The sequence below is a fragment of the Fringilla coelebs genome, assembly GCF_963513975.1.
Source record: "Fringilla coelebs genome assembly, chromosome: 11".
Lineage (NCBI taxonomy): Eukaryota > Metazoa > Chordata > Aves > Passeriformes > Fringillidae > Fringilla > Fringilla coelebs.
Genome location: NC_140037.1, coordinates 21635691 through 21657688, shown reverse-complemented (window position 1 = coordinate 21657688; position 21998 = coordinate 21635691).

The following is a 21998-nucleotide window of genomic DNA, read 5'->3' as shown; positions in this document are numbered from 1 at the left end:
TGGGAAATTAATCAAAAATACTAACATTTTATCTCCCACATACCATTCATTGGACTTTTTTTTTTTTTTTTTTAGATAATTATTTGGGCAGTGTAAGTTGAAGGACAGCAGACCCATTAATTGGGACAGCAAACTCATCAATTGACCTGCAGCTCGTTCTGCAGTATGCAGGGTATTGGTATCCACTTGCTGCTTCCTACAGTACAGAAAACAGGTTGATTGGGTTAATTATTAGGTTTAAATATTTCTTTAAACACCCAGAAATGGAACATTCTGAAGTACCTCTCAGAACTGACCCTAACAGCCACATCTCCCCACCCAGAGATTTTGGCATGCACACACAAGTGTCAGAGTTTAAATGTGCTGGTGCACACTGGTGCTCCCACACACAGGATGTGTCTCATGTCAGACAGAAATGCTGGCTTCAAATAAAGGAGAAGTTTGCATTTATTATTTCATTCATTGGACTTTATGCCAATGGGTTGCTCTTTTACCTGAAAAGCAGGTAATGTGCATTTTCAGCTGTGCAAAACTGGCACTGAATTTGGGGTGATTATTCTGTTGTTTGAGGGTTTTTTTTTTCCTTTTTTATTTTTAATGAAAAATACAATCATGTGTCTCCTTGTGGAATTGATACTCTGATTCCCTTCAGGAGCAGCTGTCCTTCAATAGATTTCACAAAATATCTGTATTTTGGTGAGGAATGCTTTAATTTCCAGTGGACTGGATGTGGCCAGCTGTTCCACCACCAAAACCATGCAGGACAGATGTTTGTTAAAACAACTGGGATTAGAATAGATGTACTGCAACCTTCTTATTTTGCCAATAGAATTAGGCTGCAGAAAAGGAACTTACACTGATTAAATGTGTTCCAAGTAGACACTTGCACATCAGGAGCAACAGCAGAGGCCAGCAGCATTGTTTGATAATCTTGAGTGCCCTAGCAAGGATTAGTCTGCCCCAGTCAAAGAGGAAAAAAGTGACAATAACAGGGACATGTGCTCACATGACCCACGTGCAAATTTTCTGGAAGTTGAACTCTATTTCTGTGTGTTTATTCCCCAAATATATCTGTATTTTTGAAAAGTGATTGCCAGTAAATTACTGCTTGGAAAATGTCCCCATCCATGTTTGGTTCCTTTAAAAGTGTGGGGTTTTTGTGTTGCAGATGTGCCAGGGTCATTTTCTCCCATTTCAGCTGTTACAGCAGCACAGATCACCTCAGGTCTGAGCTTGGTTCCACCCACTGCAGTTTCTGTAGGAAGAAATTCTCTCCCATAATGACAGAGCTCAGCTCCTTGTGTCACTGTGCCCTTACCCCAGCTGACCCTGGCCAGCATCACTGCAGCCAGAAATAAACAAACAAACAAACAAACAAATTCATTTATTTAAATCTAAATTAATTTCTAGAAATTTGTATAAATGAATTTGTGTAAATTCAGAAATTTATTTACTTCTGCAGCCATAAATAAATAAATAAATTCATACTGCAAAGTATTTTCCTTACATTTTTCTTACTTTTCTCCCATGGGATCAGAATTTGTGTTGGGAAGGGGTAGCCTGTGTTCAAGTGATATGCAAGACAAAATCTCTGAAGAATCTAAACCACACAAAACCAAAATTTTTACAACCCTTCTTTTTATGAAAAAAAAATTTAACATGTCTCTAACAGTCTTCTCTAGAGTTGGAAAAGGAATCTATAAAACCTAAAAACCCAGGCAATCTAATAGAAAATTCCATATCTGCTTTAACCATTTTTTGGCTGCTTTCAAATTAAATTAAAAATTACAGCCTGCAAATTGAATTTTATAGATATCTTCCATAAGAATGGGCTTCAGATCAAAATTAAATAAAAGGCACAACTCTTGGATTTCACCAGTTTTGTGGGGTTGTTGTTCTTTTTAAAAAGAAATACAACAGTAGAGAGAGTCTTGGTCTAGAATTTAATATGGCCAAAAGTAATTTTGTCAAGGAAATCATTCTAACATAAATTTAGGTGGGAATATTCAGATATCTGAATTTTTCCTGAAATTCAGGACAAAAAATGATTAACCTGCTGTTTCAGGAGACCAGTGTGCAGTTCTCTCCAAGAGAGCTGCTGTAAATTCCCTGAAATATCATTTTGCTAAATGTTTGTAGGGTTTACAGTTTATCAGGAGAACACTGATCAGTCAATTCCTGCCTCAGCATTACAGTGGGAAGTTTTCAAATTAAAAGTATGAAGTGAAACACAGAGTTGGAAAGCCATTCTAAGTAATTTCACTTGTTGAACCGTGATCCCAGACTGTCAGATGAAATGGAATGTGCTGTTTTGGTCATTTTCTTCCTCTTAATAAAATTGCAGCAATAATTGAAAGTGTAGGACTCTGCTCTGAATTTGGAATTTGATTCTTGAGAGAGTGAAGTGTTTTATGGGTCTAGAGGAGTGTAATTTGCTGGCTTTCACAAATGACTTGGATACTGTGGGTACTTCAGCTCTAAAATGGTGTCCTCAGAGCTGGATTTTGACACCAATATTACAATTTAAAATCACTGCTCAAGTTCTGTAGAGATCACATGGATTGCTGGATTTGCCACTGCTATTTGCAATAAGAGGACACAAATTGGTTTTTTTGGTTTTTTTTTGGTTTTGTGTGTGGCTGCAATGGCCAGGGCAGTGACTCTGCATTGGATGGGGCTGTCAAGCAGGGATGGTACCAGAAAAAGTGCCCCTGTGTCCCAGCTGGATTTTGGTTTGGGGTTTTTCTGGGGGTTTTTTGTTTGTTTGTTTTTTTGTTTTGGTTTGTTTTTTTTGTTTTTTTACAGTTGTCTTACTGGAATACTAATATGTCACTTTATTTTCCTTTAATACAGCACTGCAATTAAAAAAAATCATTAAAATATTGAAAAGACATTAAACTTTAAAACATATATCATTGAAAAAAAAAATCAAATAAAACATAAAAATCAGTGATGTTTTCAGTGACTGGGGGAATTCACAGTTCTTATTGCAGGGAAATACAAACTCCTGCATCCTCAGCCTTGGCCCATTTTCCTTTGTTATGGTGCTGCTGTTTGTTGTCTGGGGTAAAGTCTGGTTGGTTTGAATTAGAGAAGGTTTTTCCTTGGAAAACAAACCTTTTAATAGCAGTGGGCATTTGAAGAATGGAGATGTTGCAAGGGCAGTGTTGCCTTTGCATTGAGGCAGCATTTTTCAATAAAACAATTTGTCAGAATCTTGCTGACCAGCCCTTGATTCCAGCTCTGCTCTGTTTCATTGAGAGCAAGCATTTGGAAACATCCCAAGGATTTTAATCTCTGATTTACTCTCTATTACTTGTGTCTAGGTTTATTTTAAGCTAGGTTTCAATATGCTTAAAGGCCATCTCTAGTAGGAGGAAATCAGTTAAATGGAGAACACTGAAAGATTGAAAATTCTCTTCAGCACAGCCCTTACTGTATGAGATTTTGAGCAATTTACTTTCTCCTATCTCCCAAAATTTACTGATAGAATTGTACAAAAAGAGTGAAAAAACATTTTGCAAATACCAATCTTCATTTTAAATGAAGCCCTAATTTGGCTCCTTTTGTGCAGAGCTAAATCAGATTTATGATGGTACAGTCTTCAGCTATTTTTTCCCATTAAAAAAATTCTATTCTATTCTATTCTATTCTATTCTATTCTATTCTATTCTATTCTATTCTATTCTTTTTTTTTTTTTTTTTGTGGGGGGAGCAGGGCATTTAGACCTTTGGGTCATTTTTATGCTCGTGCTAACCTGCATTTGTCGTGGCTGTTGAGAGATTTCACACCCATGACTGTATAATCATCTTCTTTCAGCAGAGAAATTTGTTTTGTCAGAAGTCCTGCCTAGAAATACTTGAAACTTTAGGGATTCCTTTTGACATGTTGGTAATGGCTAGTGCTGACTGTTGATTTTTGGTTTTTTTTACTGTTCACTTAACAAGGATTTATTACTGAAGTGAAATAAAATAAAGACTGCCATTTTCATTTGCTCTACAATAGGCTAAGCTTGATTTTACAGGATTTCAACAATGTCTGTTATTTACTTTTAAACAAAAGAAACAAAAATGCAAATGTGACAGTTCCCAATGATGTTTCAGTGACAAAAGAGGAATGCCATTAAATTCTCTCATTCTGCTCCTTAAATAAGCCTGGGAGGAGGCCACTGCTTTTTCCATTTCTGATGGTGAATGGTGAGAGAATAAAATAAATGGAGAGAGCAAATTAAAGATCAATTTCCTTGGTGGTGCTCTGAAATTTTTGGAATTCCTTTGAATTTCAAAATGAACAGTTCTTATGCAGGTTTCAATTAAATGGGAAGAAATGAAAAGGTCTTGCTTGGATCACAAAGAACCAGAAGAAGTGCACTTTCCCCCTGTATTTGGAATAATCCCTTGTTTTCCCAATTCTGCTTTCTTTCTGTTGTGCTGAATTCACCATATGTTTAGACTAAGCCTGGAACTATTTATTACTGACAGCAGTGCACCAAATGCTGATTCCAAAGCAGAGCTAGACAAAACCAATTTTGCTTTGTTTTTATAAAGACAACGATAATTTATACAAAAATTTAGAATTTATTGCATAAAAGTAACAACAATTGTAAGGAATCTGTTTTATTTCAAAAAGCTGCAAAATGCTTTCAGTCTATGAATGTGCTATAAACCATTTGTCATTTCTGTTTTGAGATCATTAACTGAATTTTTTTCTCATAAATTTTTAGGGAAGCAGTTGCACTTCCAGGGATCCAGGGGCAGCCACAGCTGCTCTGGGCACCTGTGCCAGGGCCTGCCCACCCTCACAGTAAATAATTCTAAAAAAAGAAATCAAAATCTACTCTCAGTTTGAAGCCATTCCCCCTTGTCCTGTCACCTTGTGTCCTTGTGAATTGTCTCTCTCCACTTCCCTTGTACCTCGTACCTCCCTGCAGGTGCTGCAAAGGCACAATTCCAGTGTTTGGTGTTCTAAATAACTATTAATATGCATCATCTCTAAAACAAATATTTATATTTTCAGCCATTCAAGCAGCAAATAAACGCTGAGAAAATTTGAATATATTTCCTAGGTGACAGTCAAAGAAGGAAGTGAAATTTTATTGACATTTAGAAAAGCTCCTTCAGATCGGCAGTTCCTGTCATTGTGTCACTTTTTCTGCATCTGAAAAATCTAATATGCTACTAGATTTATTTAATTTTGTATATGTCTCTGCAGTTAAAGTGACTTGGAAAGGTCATCTTTATCCTTGATTTCTGTATGTAAAGAGACTAAATATAGACCAGTAATGAGCCAAGCATCTATTGGCACAGTTTGTTGTCTTAAGCTAATATTGTACTTAGGTTGGATTAGGTCTCTTCATGTTAGAAGGAGCTGAGACAGCTTGATTTTAAATATTAAAAAAAAGATGAAATATTGAATGGCTTTGCATGTTTTCCTTCCTCAGGGAAACAAGTTTGGGTCTACAGAAGTTTCAGGTAGCAGTCAGTTCCCTGTAGGCTTTCAGCATCTCTGTTTCTGTTTCCTTTCTGCCTTAGTCAAGGTGTTTGCTCATTAGAAATGGCATTTAAAAACTGTTAAAGCTAAAGATACAGTTCTTAAAAATCCCAGATACTCCAGAATCTCCATTTTCCCCCTGATTAATGCTGTTTACCTATGAAAAAAAATGGTTAAAACAGAAAGGATATTATTGACCTGACAAAAACTAACAGTAAGAAAATAGAAATTCTCATTTAGATATGCAGTGAATTCTCATTTAGATATGCAGTGACCCCCAGATTTACAGACAAAAAGAAGCAGGTTAGAGGAGGAAAGTCAAGTTTGAATAAATGCTTGGTTTTGTTCTCTGGTACATTTTGCCTTCAACTCTTTCCCCTGTTGCTTTCAAGAACTCAGGTTTATTTTTTCTCTGGAAATTTGTGAGATCTGCTGGTTTAATTTATTAGCTTTAATTGCCTACAAGTGTAATCTACTTTGCAAAGAAGGGGAGGAGAGAAATAGGAAGGGAAAGAGAGTCATGGACTTAACCCTGTATTTGTTGCTCTTAAAGGAAACCTTTTATCCCTTGTGTTTCTTGCCCCAAGTATCATCATAATCCATGCAATTGTTTTGTTCATTTCTCCTTTTAGAGAAAAAAAGAGAAAGTTGCAGTAAACAATTGAAAAGTAAAAACAAACTAATAATAAAAAGAAAGTTTCCTTCGTTGTGTGTGTGCATAGTATGGTACTCTTTACTTGACAAGATTTTTCTTAAAGTTGTGATAGTAAAAATGAATAAATTAGTATATTTAGACTTTCCCAGAAGGCTCATGAGATATCAAATATGAGAGTGAAAAAACCTCCTTACCTACTGCAACATGTACCTGTATTTTAGTCACTTCAGGATTAAAGTGGTAAACTGTTATTATGAGGAATTTGATGTGCTAAATCATGATAGGTTTAATTTTAATAAAAATAAAATCAAAACCCATAAATTAAAAGTTTTGCAGAATAAATGCCAACAATTATTCTTTGCAGCCAAAGTGGAACTTTTCTTTGCTAATCAGTGGAGATGAAATAATGGGATAATACAGGCATAGCACTGGGGTGTAAGTGATTGATTATCAGAGAAAAAAAATAAGAAAATACAAACTTAAAAGGTATTTTTAAAACTGAATTCTGAGTTTGAGTGGAACAGTATTTGACAGAAGGATGTGCATAAATTTTGCATCGATTTTAGGAAGGGGGGAGTCATAAGCTTAAATGCTTATGCAGAATGAATCTTATTTCTGCTTTAATGGCATTGTCACATCATTTTAGCAAATTAAGTCAGCCTGGTGCCAAAAGGGACTCAGGCAGCAGTGAGTGACACCCAGTGATCCTCTAGGCTGTACTGGGACAAAGGAGATTTGCACTGGTAAAGCAAGGCTTTGGAGGGGGCTGCTTCAAAAATCACCTTTAGTGCCCTGTAGCTCATGGTTTTGAGTTGTAGTTTATCCAAAACTGGGATTTCTTTTGTCCTAAACCTCCATGTGCAGCAGTTCATTCTGATTCTTTTAGCTGCTCTTACTCCTCCCTACAGCTCAGACCTTTCCCTCTTTTACAGGGAATTTTGAGATACAGCATTCTGGTCAGGGCTTGCATCCCCATGAGTATGGAACTGTCATTGAATAATTATTGATTTCCACATTTGAAGTGACGAGCCATTGTAATTTCTAATGCTCTGGCGCATTTATTCTTTAAAGATTCTTTTTTTTCTGCTGGCATTTAAACCTCCAGAATCTGCCCCTTGGCATCCCTGCCAGTGCTGATAGCACAGCACAGGTAACCAAAGCTGAAGGAGGAGGAATTGCTTTGTCCAGCAGCCCAAGTGACCACCAGGACGAGCTGCCCAAATCGGGGACAGTCTTTAAATCCATTCTGTGCAGCAGTGAAGCTTTTTCATGTGCAGTATTGATTGTATTCCCATTCTGATGAACAAAACTGTGATTGTGCAGTTGAATGACCTTGAAATAATAGAATCTGCACTGTTCCTGCCCTGAAACTGGCACATTTCTATTGTGGTCCTCAAGCAGTACCAGAAGCAAATAGATTGACTTTTTTTTTTTTTTTTTTTCAGTGCTCTGCAAATTCAGAGTTTTCTGTTTCAACTCAAATCCTTCTAGTAAGCTTCAAAATATTGTTTTTATAAAAATTAGTTTTCACTTCACAGTCTGATGTGAAATCATTTTTATCAGGTTTTTTGGTATAAATGAAAATATAAACTGATCCAAATCAAGTTTTCAGGGTCTGTTTCTCCCATCTGCTGCCAGCCCTGGGTTCCTGCCTTGTGCTGCACTGACTTTTATGCCACTGTGTTAGAGGGCTCAGGAAAAAATTATTTAGAACCCAACCCTATGGAAAAGGATATTATTTGTCTAAAATGGTTTATCAGGGCTTGCACAAATAATAATAAGGCACAAGCAAGGGCTCTGCAATGCCTAAGAAAGGAGAAGGGAAATGTCAGTGTTGAGCCTGGCTTAGTGACTGTGGCACAGCCCTCAGAAGAGTTCTAGAGCTCAGTTCTGTGAAATATCTGGTAAATGTCCACAAAATCATGATTGAGTGCATTTGGTCTGAGCCTTTGGGCTCCATCCTGTGTGGTGGCCCCAGGACAGGACAGGTTTTGTGCTCTGGTCTGGCCCTTGCCCTGCTTCCTGCAGGGATTGTCCTCCCTGGGGTCAGGGGCAATTCTGCTCCTCAGTTCTGAGCACTGGGGACAGAAAGTCACCACTGCCAACGAAATCCAGGCTGGGAATGAGCAGAGTTACACTGCTCACAGGTAATGTGGCAAAACTGTCAAAAAAAGCAAAATAAGCTGTGGCTGCCCCATCCCTGGAAGTGCTCAAGGTCAGGTTGGACAGGTGTGGAATAACCTGGGACAGAGACCCTGTAGGGTCCCTTCCAACCCAAGCCCTTCTGTGATTCTGTGAATTGAACAGAGGTTGATTAAAACTCTTTTTCAGGGATATAGATATTGAAATATCCCATTTAAAGCACTGCTGTATTTATAAAGGGAAAATATTTATGACAAGAAAACCGCAACCTGCTGGTGATGAATGCCTTCAATATTCAAATTCCTGCTCTTTTCTAAAAGCTTCCTTTTATGACATTTATGCGTTTTATTACGGTTTTAAAAACTTAGGAAATAAAGTTTAAAAACCCTGAAGAAAACTTTTTAATAAGTTGCACCTGAAATGCAACCTCTTCGTGGCTGTCTTTGAAAGTCTTTCTTGTAAAATATGAAAGCCAAATGTTATCTGTTCTGAAGGAGCACTGAGCAAGACAAACTATTTGATGTGACACGTTCATGCTTTGCTTGTCAGCCAAAACAGTTTTCACCATTTCTCACTGCCCTCTGTATATTGAAGAACATATCTGAAGTGAGCTGAAGGCTCTTGTGTTTGGTGATAGTGTGTTACTGGGAAAATAAAACAGCCACAATTATCTGCTCAACAAATGGAACTTGTCAGCTGGCAGGCACACGGAGCTGATGCAGATGGCCAGCTCAGGAAAGCTGTCAAGCAGAAGGACTGAAATAAAATATATTTTTCTTCCTATTCTGTGGATTTTCTAAAATGATATATATTTTTTTCTAATGAAGTTCAGAGGATTTTAGAGCTGTTTCATAGCTCAGGTGTTTTCCCAGTTTCTGGAGGAAGAAAATAAATTCTCTTGGAGGAAGAAGTATTTCTAACATGGTGCCAGGGATCTTTGGATGGGATGCTGATGCTGTGGGGAGGATCTTTACATGCAAGTCTTCCTCTGCTTGGAATAAAAAGACAGGATTTATGTCTGCTATATGCAGAGATTTTTTGGAAACATAAAGTTAGAGATGCTGTATAATCCAGGACACGTAGCTGTTCTTTTTTGAATGAATGTCCTATTTTCCTCTGCTTTGAGTTGCGTGTTGGAACACCTGGGAGAAACAGTTTTATTAGAGAGCATTTTTATTGTTTGCTGTTCTGTTTGTTGCTTTGTTTCTTACAGTAATGAAAAATACTCCTTTGGATCTTCTCATTCTCACAAGGTGTAGAGAGAGATGTAATAGATACTGCAAAATGTCAGACTGAAATAAAAAGTACAGGAAAGCTACCTTAGCATAGAGATTGTTGTACATATTGGAGAAATTTTGCTTGTTTATTTATCCATATATGGTTTTGCTTACCCTGCAGGGTGATGGTACAAAGAGAAGTTTTGTATAAAGAAATACAATTCCTGTGGAGTGTTTAAGACTTTCACAGACAACAGGTGAACTGTTTTGTTTTGGTGGCATCAGATTTCCAATTACTGTGGTTTTTGCTTGTTTGTTTTTTGTTTGCTTGGTTTGGATTTTTGGGTTGATTTGTTTGGTTTTGGTTTTTGGGTTTGTTTGTTTAATTGATAATACTCAGAATGAGGTTTTGTTCAGTTTTGTTCTGTGTTTTGGTTTTTGATTTTTTCAATGGCCGCTGTGCTGGGGCAGAAATTTCGTCCTGTTGTTTGAAAACAAAGACATGCCACGAGTACAAAAGGAAATAAATTGAACACAAATAGAAGGAGCCTCCCAGTCTGTACTGAGACTGTGGGATGTGTGGCCAGGAGCACAGGGTCAGTCAGGATGGATTTTTCCAAGGGCTCCTGTGTGAGACACAGTTGGCTGGTTTGCAATCCTTGGATGTCAGACTCATCACACACCCCACGGCCAGGCCCAAGGAGGGGAATCCTTTGATTTGGGATGTTAAGAAGCCTCCCCTGTGCCAGTTTAAACTCATTTGATTGCACCAGCTCTTGTTATTTCCCTTTTCTCTGTGGCACGTTCTTAGTACAAAGCTAAACTAGGAGATTAATATTCACTTTTGTGTCTGTACCCTCTGTTGTTCCCTCTTAAGAAGAAAAGTGTTGAGGAGCCCTTATTTATTTTTAATGGAACTCCTGATGTGTGCCGTGGTTTGCTGTAGTTCAAACCACTCTACATCCCAGGCTGGTGTGAGCAGGCTGTACTCTGCTTTTTGCTGAACTTCCTACAATAAAAGTAGCTCCAGGCTGTGTCAAAGATGAACCTGCTCAGGGGACTCTGGAGATTCAGAGCTGGAAAGGGTGAAAAGCAGCTGGGTTTTTGGTGTGGGCGTTTTTTTAATGTCTCCATTATCTTTTGTATTAAAAGCTTCTAGCACCTGCTGCTTAAGAGATCTTTTGATCTGCAATTCTAAGAACCTGGGGGCTTTAAGAGCACAGGCTGCCAAAGTGCCACTTATGGGAACTGGAGGGAATTTTACAAACAAAAACAACAACAAAAAGTTGGCAGAGGAGGGGAGTGATATGTGATGGCTTTTGCCTCTGTCAAATTTTAACCTGCTTCAAAAGATTTACATAAAAAGTTATAAACATCCCTAAATTTCTTGTTATTTTTGTTCAGATGTCACATCCTGTGTATGCAGCAACACTATATAACAGGATTTTACTGAATTTGCAATTCATTGGGTCTTTTTCCTTTGAGGAGGTGAACCCTGAATGCTAAACTTCAGGAAGAATTATAAACTAATAAAAAAGGGCCTTTCTGGATATAGAACTATTTATCTCTACATGTTCCTTCAAAGATCATTGAATGGTTTGAGTTAGAAAGGATTTTAAAATCACCCAGTCGCAGTCCATGGCAAGGATACAGATAAAAGTTTGCTTTAGGGGATATAAATATAAATATATACATGCAAAAACTTATATCCCATACATATACTTATTTTTCCTGTAGGTTGGTGAGTCTATTTATATTTATATTTATATTTATATTTATATTTATATTTATATTTATATTTACACATACATGTGCACACTCTGGTTTTGAAGCACTTGTAGCATCTCCACTTTATCTGGGAGTAATATTTTATGTCACATTGAATATCTGAATTGAATTTATTTTTAAAAGTTGAGCCTGAAGGGTCTCTCTCGAACTTTGGAGCTGAAACTGGACCAGAAGTGTTGTCTTCTAGAAAGACTTGTGTTTTTTCTGGTTTCTAATTTGTCAGGGACTTCACACCACCCTCACACTCTCCTGTCTATTTTTTTTTCCCCTCTGCTTAGTTCCACATGGCTTTTAAGTGTCTGACAAAATATCTTGGTGAACTGTTGACATTTTCCCTCCCTGATTTCTTTACCTCTGTTATTTGACCATGTTTTTCCTGCATTTTTGACCATTTCAGTCATTCAGTGCTGACAATGTACCTTTTCTCTGCTCACATTTAATTTGTGTTGAAATGTGGGTGTTGGAGATGTTTTGACTTATGTCCCTCCAGATGTATGAGCAGAATTTTCAGTGTGCCATATGGGAGCACAGAAACCCGACACATAAAGCTTTATTAACCTTTCAACAGAAAATTTAAGTTGTTATGGAACACTTTGTCATCAAAGCCACCCTAAATGCAGCATTTTTTTACAAGAAAGCCCAGTATAAAAGAAGCCATTCCAGGCAGGTGTTTACATTTATTTGTGTGATATAATGACCATGACTTTTTGGCTCTGTGAGCTCTGGTGGAACATTCTGGCTTTACCATTGGTTTTGGTGCAATTATCCCAGCAGAAAAAGGAAAGCACAAAGCAGAGCAGAAGAACCCCATGAGCAGAGATTCTCATGAGTTCCACCAAAAACCAGACATGTGGGGACACACAGCACTTACCCATCACCCTGTGAGGAAAACAAGAAAAAGCAAATTGATTTCTTCTGTGGAATACCTGAATTCTTTGATTGCCCCACAGCAGTGGTTACTGCACAGTCACCAGTGCTTCCCAGAGCCAGCATTCCAATTGCACATATTGAATTTACTCTGACAGGTCATACATGAAATTGTACCAACACAGCCTGACACCTTTTAATTGATTTCCCACTATTATGATATGGTTGGGCCTTGTTTTACTGCTATCAACAGTTTCTGAACAAGAGCTGCATCAGAGAATTCTGAATCCTAGCACGGATTTTCTCCAAAAAGAGAGACTTCTAATTTCATTTTAGTCAACTGTTCAAGTCATGTCAATTATGCCCAGTGCCTGTCTTTGAAAATGATGTCCCAGTGCTTAGGTTACCAAGCAGGAGGCTTTTTTAAGATTGTTGAAAGAAGAAATTAATATCAAGACTTTGTCCCCCAGGGGTAAAACGTGTTGTACCTGGATTTTGATGCCACAAATTCCTGTCATCATTTTATTATTTGATCCAGTTACTTCAACTGAACAAATGACGTGGAAAATTCACTGAGGACTCCATAAATGGCCTTGTGCCATAGACAGAATATTTTTGGAAAAAATCTATTTCATTTTGCTCTAGACTGTTTCATTAGTAAGTACAGAAATTGCCAAAATAAGAGTCAGACCTTAAAAAAATTTAAAGCCAGGTTTGCAGGTGGCGAATAGGAAATGAATATTTAGCATCAAAACAAAGGCAGAAGTGGAGAAATCGATAACTTTTAACAAGTAACTTACAGTCTAGAGAGACTTAATATATGATCACTGTAGCTCTGCAAATAAACAAGAATTTCCCCATTAAGTATCAAAATTATTTTGGGTAATAAATCATGAAAAATAATTTCCTGGAAAGTTGTTTATAAAGACAGTAGGAAACCAGACTATTCCATGTACAGCTGACAGATGCAGTATCTGCTTCTTGATTTTCTTTATTTATTCTTTTCCTCCCCTCACTGGAACTCAGGAGAATATACAGTATATCCAGCAGCACAAATCCCAGTGAAAAATGTTGGTCCTGACTGCATTCCAGTGCAGGCAGAGCATGCTGTAAATAATGCTCTTCCTTTTTTCCCCACCTCTTTATTAGCTTCTCCCCAGGGCTGGCTCTATCAGAGCACTCCTATGTCAGTATCTATAAATTATTGGCACCCTATTGATCTGACAGCGAGGACAGCAGGGACGTATTTAAATCTCAGCTGTGGTGTGGAAGTGTGTGCTGCATTTTATAGCCAGAATTCCCTCCCTGAGAGGCTGAATCCATTAAAAACCAGTGAGACTGGAAACCCTGGGCTGGAGCATTTCTCCCTCTGTCCCCACAGCTATCCCAGCAGATATTTTCCATCAAATGTGCTTCACCTTTAGCAGAAATTCCCTTCTGCTGGGGGAGCTCACAGAGACCACGGGGATGGGCTAAGGCAGGAGTGCCCCCAGCTCCAGAGCATCCTCAGCACAAGGGTTTAACTCTTCACTTTCTCAGCCTAAAGACACTTCCTGAGCAAAGTTCAGGTACCTCTGCTTTGTTTTGAATTATTTATTTATTTAGAGAGGGTGGCAGTGCTGTCCTTTGGCTTTGCTGTTTAATACTTTGCTGATTATCCAGCTTGGAGAGGACTTTAGGGGTCCTGAGGTCAGGGTCTGTAAATGCTGTTGGTTTCTGGCTGTAGCTCATTATGTGAAGATATTAGAAAGGTTGTCAGACCTTTTCTGTGACTTTGACACCCGAGGAGAGAACATGCATATAATGTCAAAAGAGTTACTTTTGACTTTGTGCAGACACACGCACAACCTCTCATTGTTATGCTTGAGAAGAAAACTCAAAACACTTCAGTAGTTCAGACATATTATTTTGTCAAGTCCTTACTCTGTCTTGTTGACAGAATACATTTTCTCAAAAGCTGAAATCATTCTGTCAAGGAAACTTATTTTCTGCAATAATCCTGCTTGTTGACAAATGTTCAAAAGGGAAAAAAATGTTCAATTATTCTGGGAATGTTCTGCCTGGTATCTCCAGGTTTATTTATTTTGCCACGGGAAAGAATGGTTATTAGTTTGTAGGTGAACTATCCAGGCCTTGATGTAATGAAAGAAAAATGTATCTTCCTTAAATGTACGTGAGTGTGCTTTGGGGGAAGCCTTTTTTCAAAGAATGTTCAATTTTAGGTCACATTCCAAATGAGTGATCAGCACTAGGACAGGCAGGGTGTGTGTCGAGGGAGTGGAGGAAGGATGAGCAGAACCCAGACACATCTGTCTTGTGTGTCAAGAAACCCAAAGAAATGGGGACACATTTCCAAGTGGACTCACCTTAATAGTTACATATATATATAAGAAAAGTATGAGAATGATAAAAAATGTTTTCATTTCTACTTGTTTTTTCCTCTACGGCCTCCAAATCACGTTGGTTCCAGTTTAGGAAGGTGAATTCCTGAGTCTTGTTCTGATTTTGGTTGTTGGTTTGTTTTTTTTTTTTTTTTCAACTGAAGGAATGCTGAAAACATGCCTGATTTACTCTGCTGAGTGACAGCAGCACTGTGAACACCTCAATATTAAATTTGAGTGCACTGAACCCTGTTGAAGGCTCCTGTGGAAGGAAAAATATGTAAGGAACCCTGTAGAGCATAAGTGTCACCCTTGCTTTTTGTTTCTGGGCAGCATTGGTGACAAATTTGCACTAATTTGGGTGGGTTAGAAATAATCTGTTGACACCCTAGGGACTCTTAATGGGATTTAAACTTTTGAGCTTTTTAAGGAGCTTTGGAAAGAAAACTGTTGGAAATTGAAGGATGTCAGGGAAGAATTTTAATTTGTTTTGGTGGTGTTTTATGAGCTCTGGTTGAAGACTTTTGTTTAAAATTTTGTCTAATTAGTTTTACAATTAGCCCCTATAAACTCTCAGTGCTTGTAACTTTTTCTTCCCCACTCCTAAGTGACAGTGATGTCTGTGTGCTTGTGCTCCATTCTTCCTTCAGTTTTCCCCAATAAACCTTCACTCACCTGGGCCTGTGAGAACTTCTTCCAGAGATCTTTGGATTTGGTCAGGCTTCCTTTGTTTTCTAGACTCCTATGAGTAAAATAAAATCTGTGATCTGCTTTTGGATAATGATCTTTGTCCATTAATTGATAACCAAAAATGTTTTCATTTTTTAATAGTGCAGCCACTTTTTTATTGTGTTTCAGCTTATTCTGTTGTTCCCTGCTGCATTGTCTGGCACATTAGTTTAAACAGAAAAGTGGATTTTCCTTTTTTTTTTTTTTTGCCTTTTCATACCTTTCATTCACTCTATTGATTTACCAGTCCTTTGTAGTCTTACTGTCAATTGTCTTGATCTCTTTAATTCCTAATATACAGCATTTTTGTCATACATTAAAAAAATGTGTCAGTCTATCTGATTTTGCATTCAAAGGAAATTCAGATTTTTGAAATAATAAGCCTTGTGTTAGAACTTATGCTTCTTTGACACCTTTAGATCAAAGAGAAAAGCAACAGGGTTTTTAATAGATACTCTTAGATGTAAATCATATTGAAAGACTATGCAAAAGTAGAACAGTCCTGACTTTCCCTTTCAGAGAGGCAGCCTCTCTATTTATTAGCTTCATCTCACATCTCAGAACTGGTTTCACACCTGAGTTTGTTCAGCAGAGTATCCAAACTGCATCCTGGAGTTTCTGCATCTCGTGTTCTCACCTCCACACAAAGTTGGGAGATTGCATTTGTGTGGAACTCATTGGTTAGAGGCATTTTGGAATTCTTGGAGCTGGGGTGAGATTTACCCAAAACCAGGGGATGAGTGCTGCTGACCCACAGTTCTGGGTTTGGGGTGTCAGGTAACTCCACTGCAGCCAGCCAGCAGCAGCAGGGCATTTCTGGGGTCAGTGTGCTGCATTCCTGTGAGAGAAGCTCAGCCTGGAGTTTTCCAGTGTCAGCAGAGTTTTGGTGCATCTGTACTTTGACATCTCTTTTCCAGTTTTGTTGTTCTCAAAGCTGGTAGTGCCTGGTCTGAACTTTCAGTTACCATGCTGGCTTTAATTCAAAACTCTTCAGCCCCATTCCCATTTCTCTGATGAGAGCAGTTGCTGATTCTTTGTCCTCTCAAGGTGCTCCTGGTGGAGGAAAAGGTTTTATTGCCAGTGGCATTAATTCATGCAGTGTATCATTTAGAGGCGTCTTGTAAGTTGAAGCCTTCTATTTCTGGTTTGTTCTCCAAAGTAATGAAAGATTAAACTCAAATTAATAATTTAAGAGAATTGCTGCTAAGTTCATTTAGCCAATTGTGTGCCTACAGAGATACCAAGACAACCTTTCAGCTCAAGATTTGAGCTCAAGATAAACACAAACACACCTAAGTAGTCCTAGATTATCATAATAAATCATTTCAAAATATCATTTGAAGTCATCATAGTGGTTTATCATAAGTGTTATCAGTTTATTTTAAACACCTTTAGAAATCACCATCCTCTTTCACAAGGGGGTTAAGGTGAAGTTGTGGTTCTACAGTGGCTCTGGGGAACCTGTAAATGGACATTTCTCAGCTTAATGGCTGGGATGGTGCTGCAGCCCTAATGCATGATGCTCTATTCATTCCATCCCTTTCTGTCACTTCATTCTCCAGGAACTTGCCATTAGGATTTTATTATTTTTCTCTGCTCACTCTTATAAATTTGATATTATATAGTGTCTTAGGTGAAAGAATTTTCTCCTGAGAGTTATTAAATCATAAGATCATCAGGTTGAAAGAAATCTCCAGTCCAGCATCCTATTCAGTGTAGGGTCAGATAACAGTAACTCTTCAGAAATTATTTAGGGATTGCAGTTAGGTGGTTTGTTGATGTTGTTTAACTAACTGACTTCTGTGGAATACAACACACTGACTAAAACCACTCAATTGTTGTTACTTATTTGCTAGGTGCTTTATGAGAATTAGTTGCAGTACTGTTTTCACACCATATTTGTGAGTATTTTTTGAAGGCAGACTAATAAGCCAACAAAGCAGGATTGGTTTGTAGTATTATAAAAACTATTCATCAGCTGTAATCCACTAGAGCATCATTAAGAAAGATAAAAAGCAATTGTCTATCCAAATCTTTTGTTTAATTTAGGGTGTTTTCTATTCTGTATTCGTTTATATTCTATATGAGACATTAGAATGACATGAGGCATTAGATAACCCTTATCAAAAAAAGGTTTCTGCTCAGACAATTTATGAAGCCATCTTTTTCTCTTCAGAGGTAAGACACTTCTTTTTCTCAAATCATAAAAATAGATGAAAATTGTGTAACAGGTTTTACTTAAGACTAGTAGAGCAGGAAAATGATCTACCAGGGATTGCATTTTTCTACCAAGCCACAGCAGGTCAGAGTTGCATATTAATAAGTTCCCACTTTTTCTTGACCTTGCAGAGGGGTCCTGACTCTCCTCATCATTAGCTGTGAATTGTCACATTTTTGTAACTGAAGTCATTATTATTGCTGGAACGAGGCATAAAGGTTTGAATTGCTCCTGTTGATGTTTTGCTGACGAGTTGGCTGTTGATGTGTGCTGTGTAGAGTTTGAAGAGATGTTTAAAAAGGACCTAAACAAACCAAGTAGCCCAAAACCATTGTTGGTGTTGATCAGTGAGAGGAAGTCTCACACTTTTTAACCAAACTCAGCTGTGCTGAATTTTGAAGTGGGAACAGCAGCAGCTCTCACATCCTGTCTGCAGGGAGTGTGGAGTGCACTAAGGGTCTGTCCTCAGCTCCTCACCCTGATCTTGGAATTCTGTACCTGTGCTGGGCCTCTGGTGGCTGGGGCTCCTCTGTGTTTTGTGCCACAGCTGTGGGTTGGTGCATCCATCAGAGTTCTGGAATTGGCAAATCTCCATTGTCCCTTTCTCCCCAGTAATACCCTTCAAGTGTAGGTTACTCAGAAGAGGAAGTTTGAAGGTGGATGCCATTGCCACCAAAGCCAGGAAGGTCACAGAGGGCTCACTGCTTGACTTCTCACCACATAATATTTTTTAGACTCAATGTCTTTTGATTCACCAAGAAACGATGAAGAAAATCTAAAGGTTGATGCTGGTTTTTTATCAGTTCTTCAATTGTTGCATTGAATTTGGAAAAGTACAGTTCACAACAGCAAGGAATTGCTGCCTGGCACTGTGTGAGCATCACAGGCCTCTCCTTGCTCCCTCCCAGATTATTCTTGAATTCTTTCCCTCCATTCCTGACTGACTGAGCTGTGCATCAGCTGCTAAAGAGTGAACAGAAGCCAAGCCAAGCTCAAGCTGGAGTTTATTGATAACCTGATCAAGGGATTTGGTCTTTTCTTTCTCTCAGCCAGACTTGGTTCAGTCATGCAAACCACTTGACTGCTTCTCCTTATCTCCTCCATAAATAATCAATGTTCATTGCAATAGCTCTGAGGGAAATCACGTGTTTAAAATTATTCACCGAAATCATAAATTTGAGTTTCAGACAAAACATTTTTGGATTCAGGCTGAGTTATATGAGCAATAGCACTAGAAAACTGGTGGTAGAGATAGTCTGCAATATCCTGTCATCCAGGATACTGCAGGAGCATCCCCTCTGCCACCAGGAAAAGTTGGAAACCTCAGCTGAGCCATTTCTAGGTGAACTTAAAGATATATTTTGCTTTATGCTTCATTTTCTCACACCTAGATTGTAAATGTTCACCTCACCTATCTGATGGCATTTCTTCCATGATAAGGAAAATGTCATTTGCCATTACTTGAGTTCTGAATTTGTGGGAAAAAAAGAGAAAAAACTGATACCAACTCATTTGAGAAGGGAGCTGTGTCTTAAGAAGAACCTGTTTTCCAAATTGCTCAATATTTTGGTCACCACCTTGAAGCATAATAATTCGAAAGTATTTGAGTCAGCAGGGGGAGGGTTTGGAATAGCCCTTTATTAAGTAGTAAGCAATTTTCAACCATAGCTGTAGTGAACTGCTATTCAGCTGTAATATATGGAAAATAAGTAAAATAATTCACTTGTGTAATACCTGCATTGCATTTTAAAGTTTAACATCTCAGCAGTTTTATGAGAAGGGAAGTATTAAATGACAAATCGTATACCTTGTGATAATTAGAAAATGTGCTTAACTCTGCCATTAGATCAGCTTTCTTCCTCAGAAGCCTCTCACTCCAAACTTGTGTATTGAGTGAAAAAGCCAGGTCTGTTCAGATGTCCCTGAGAGAAAGACCCTGTGAATCTTGCTGAGCAGATCTTCACAAAAGCAGGTGCCAGTTATCAGATACAATCTTGGTGGAAATAGTCCCTTGTACATTAAAGTGAGAAAAAAGCCAATAGTGCAGCCACCATGAGAGGAAAGTTCTGAAAGTTTCAGGGCTCCATCACTCACAAGTAAAAATGTGTCACTAGGTTAGAAAAATGCCCTGTTTTCCCATATATATATATATATATATATATATATATATATATATATATATATATATATATATTTCTAATATTATTTTTACTGTTGCATCTACTGTTCTTTTCTCGTTCTCTACAATCCTTAATCCCAGAATGGTTCCTGTTGGAAGGGACCTTAAATCCCACCCAGTTCCACCCCCTGCCATGGCAGGGACACCTTCCTCTGTCCCTGGTTGCTCCAAGCCCTGCCCAGCCTGGCCTTGGACACTTCCAGGACCCAGTGGCAGCCACAGCATCTCTGGGCAAGCTCTTCCTGTGCCTTCACCAGAGTGAAGAAAAACCCAAGTCATTAAATTGCAAAACTTCACTGAAAAAGTCCAGCTGAAATAAGACTGATCTTGGTAGAGAAAATAGAACTCATCAGTAGATTCTCATAATTCCACTGTCAGATTTAATAGAGAATTAGATTTCTGTTGCAGGAGTTTACATCATGATAACAAGGTGGTATTTCACCAGGGCAGTTCTGAAGATGCTGTTCCACATATGTTGTAGATGACCATGAGTAATACTGAACTTAGATGCTGAACCAGACTCTCCAGCCCTGTGGCTCCACCAAAGAGTTTATTCTTTAAAACTTTCAGAGATTAAAACTTAAACTATGTAAAAAAATAATCTATGAAGGTATTATTCAAAAACCTTCCTCAGCAATTTCTTTCTCCTCAATCTACACCTAGATGCTGTAAAAAAGTAAATAAATTAGGCATATTTATTCTGTTCACTTTGATGATTTCCAGAGAAATTTGTACAAAGGAAGGCATGCCCAAATTAATTTAATGGTGTCTGGATTTCCCTGATGCTGAGCTGCTACAGATGTCATTCCAATGTGTGTGCAAAACAGGTTTCTTGACAGGTGTGCTTTTTTCTCTCACATTGCAAGAAAAATGCACATTAGCAAATTAGACAATCTTTGCATGAAACATCAGACACAATTTGGGGGTTTCTGAGGATGATAAATTTCTTTTTGGTCGAACATCTGGATCTCGTTACTTCAGTAGCTTTTCCTCAGTGATGGAAACGTTGTCTAATGTGCACCTTCTGTCATGTTGATTGCTTTAAATGTTTATTTGGGAGAAGAAAGGATAACCTTTTAGCACTTTGTTTCTACAGCTTGAATTTGCTATGGTATTGCCTAGATAGAAGAAAAAGTGGTTTTAAACTTCAGGGAGCAGATGGCTCTAAAAACTTTTAGGGAATACAGTTTTCCACCAGTTTTAGGCCAAGTACAAGGATTTGTGCCTGGTGGTGAAAACAGAACTCAATTAAAAGAAGAAAGAGCCAAATGCCAATACAGTATTTCCCCAATAATGGCATGAAGCTCTGCCAGGGGAGGTTTGGGTTGGACATTAGAAGGTTCTTCCCCCAGAGGGTGGCTGGGCACTGCTCAGGCTCCCCAGGGAATGGGCACAGCACCAAACCTGCCAGAGCTCAGGGACAGCACTCCTGGGCTCCTGCTGGAATAGCTGGGCTTGTCCTGAGCAGGGCCAGGAGCTGGATTTTCATTCTTTTTGATTCTTGTGGGTCCCTTCCAACTTAGGTTATTCTGTGATTCAGTGGAATACATTTTATATCATGTGACTGCTTCAGCATCAGCTTTGCCAGAAGGTCATTCCTTTGTCTTTTTGGCAAGTTATAGATCCAAGTCTTTGGATCCAGAGCTCTATGCTCACAATTACCCTTTGAATTTTCCATTTTTTTCTGGGGAATTTTGTATCATTGGTGAAAGGTACGACGTTCAGTACGATCAGCCAGCACCTGTGCTTAAAGCACTGCCACGAGAACATTGACCTAATTTCTGCTGGGCACTATTGCAGCTCATATCAATTATGCTTGGAATGATCAGAGGAGGAGCTGGCTGAGTGACTGCATGGATGGTTTAGAAAGGCCACCAGCTCTCAATGCCAAGTAGCAGTGTGTTCATCACTCACTAAAAATTTTTAAAAGCAACTTTTGTCAGGATGGTAATTTCAGATGCAGACCTTCTGAAGGAAATAAACCTGAGACTAGATTATGGCCCTGTTGGTTTTATTGATTGATTTAACACTTTTGGAAGCTTCCAATGTACTGAAAAGAGCGACAAGCTCCATCTCTGGCATCCATTTAACTTCTGTCACCATTGCAGTGCTGGCACTGTAGGACTGGCACACAAAGGCACAGCTTCAACACTGGGAGCAGGAGGATGAAACAACTTCTGCTTTCATCAGTTAGAGCAGAAGGGGTGTTTATGCTGAGGGTGGTGAGTTCATTAGTATTTATTTGTTTTATATGAATTGGAAAAAGACCAAACAGTAAATCAGGCTGACAGAGAATACGTTCCCTCTCCTCCCAAACAAGCAGCACAGCCT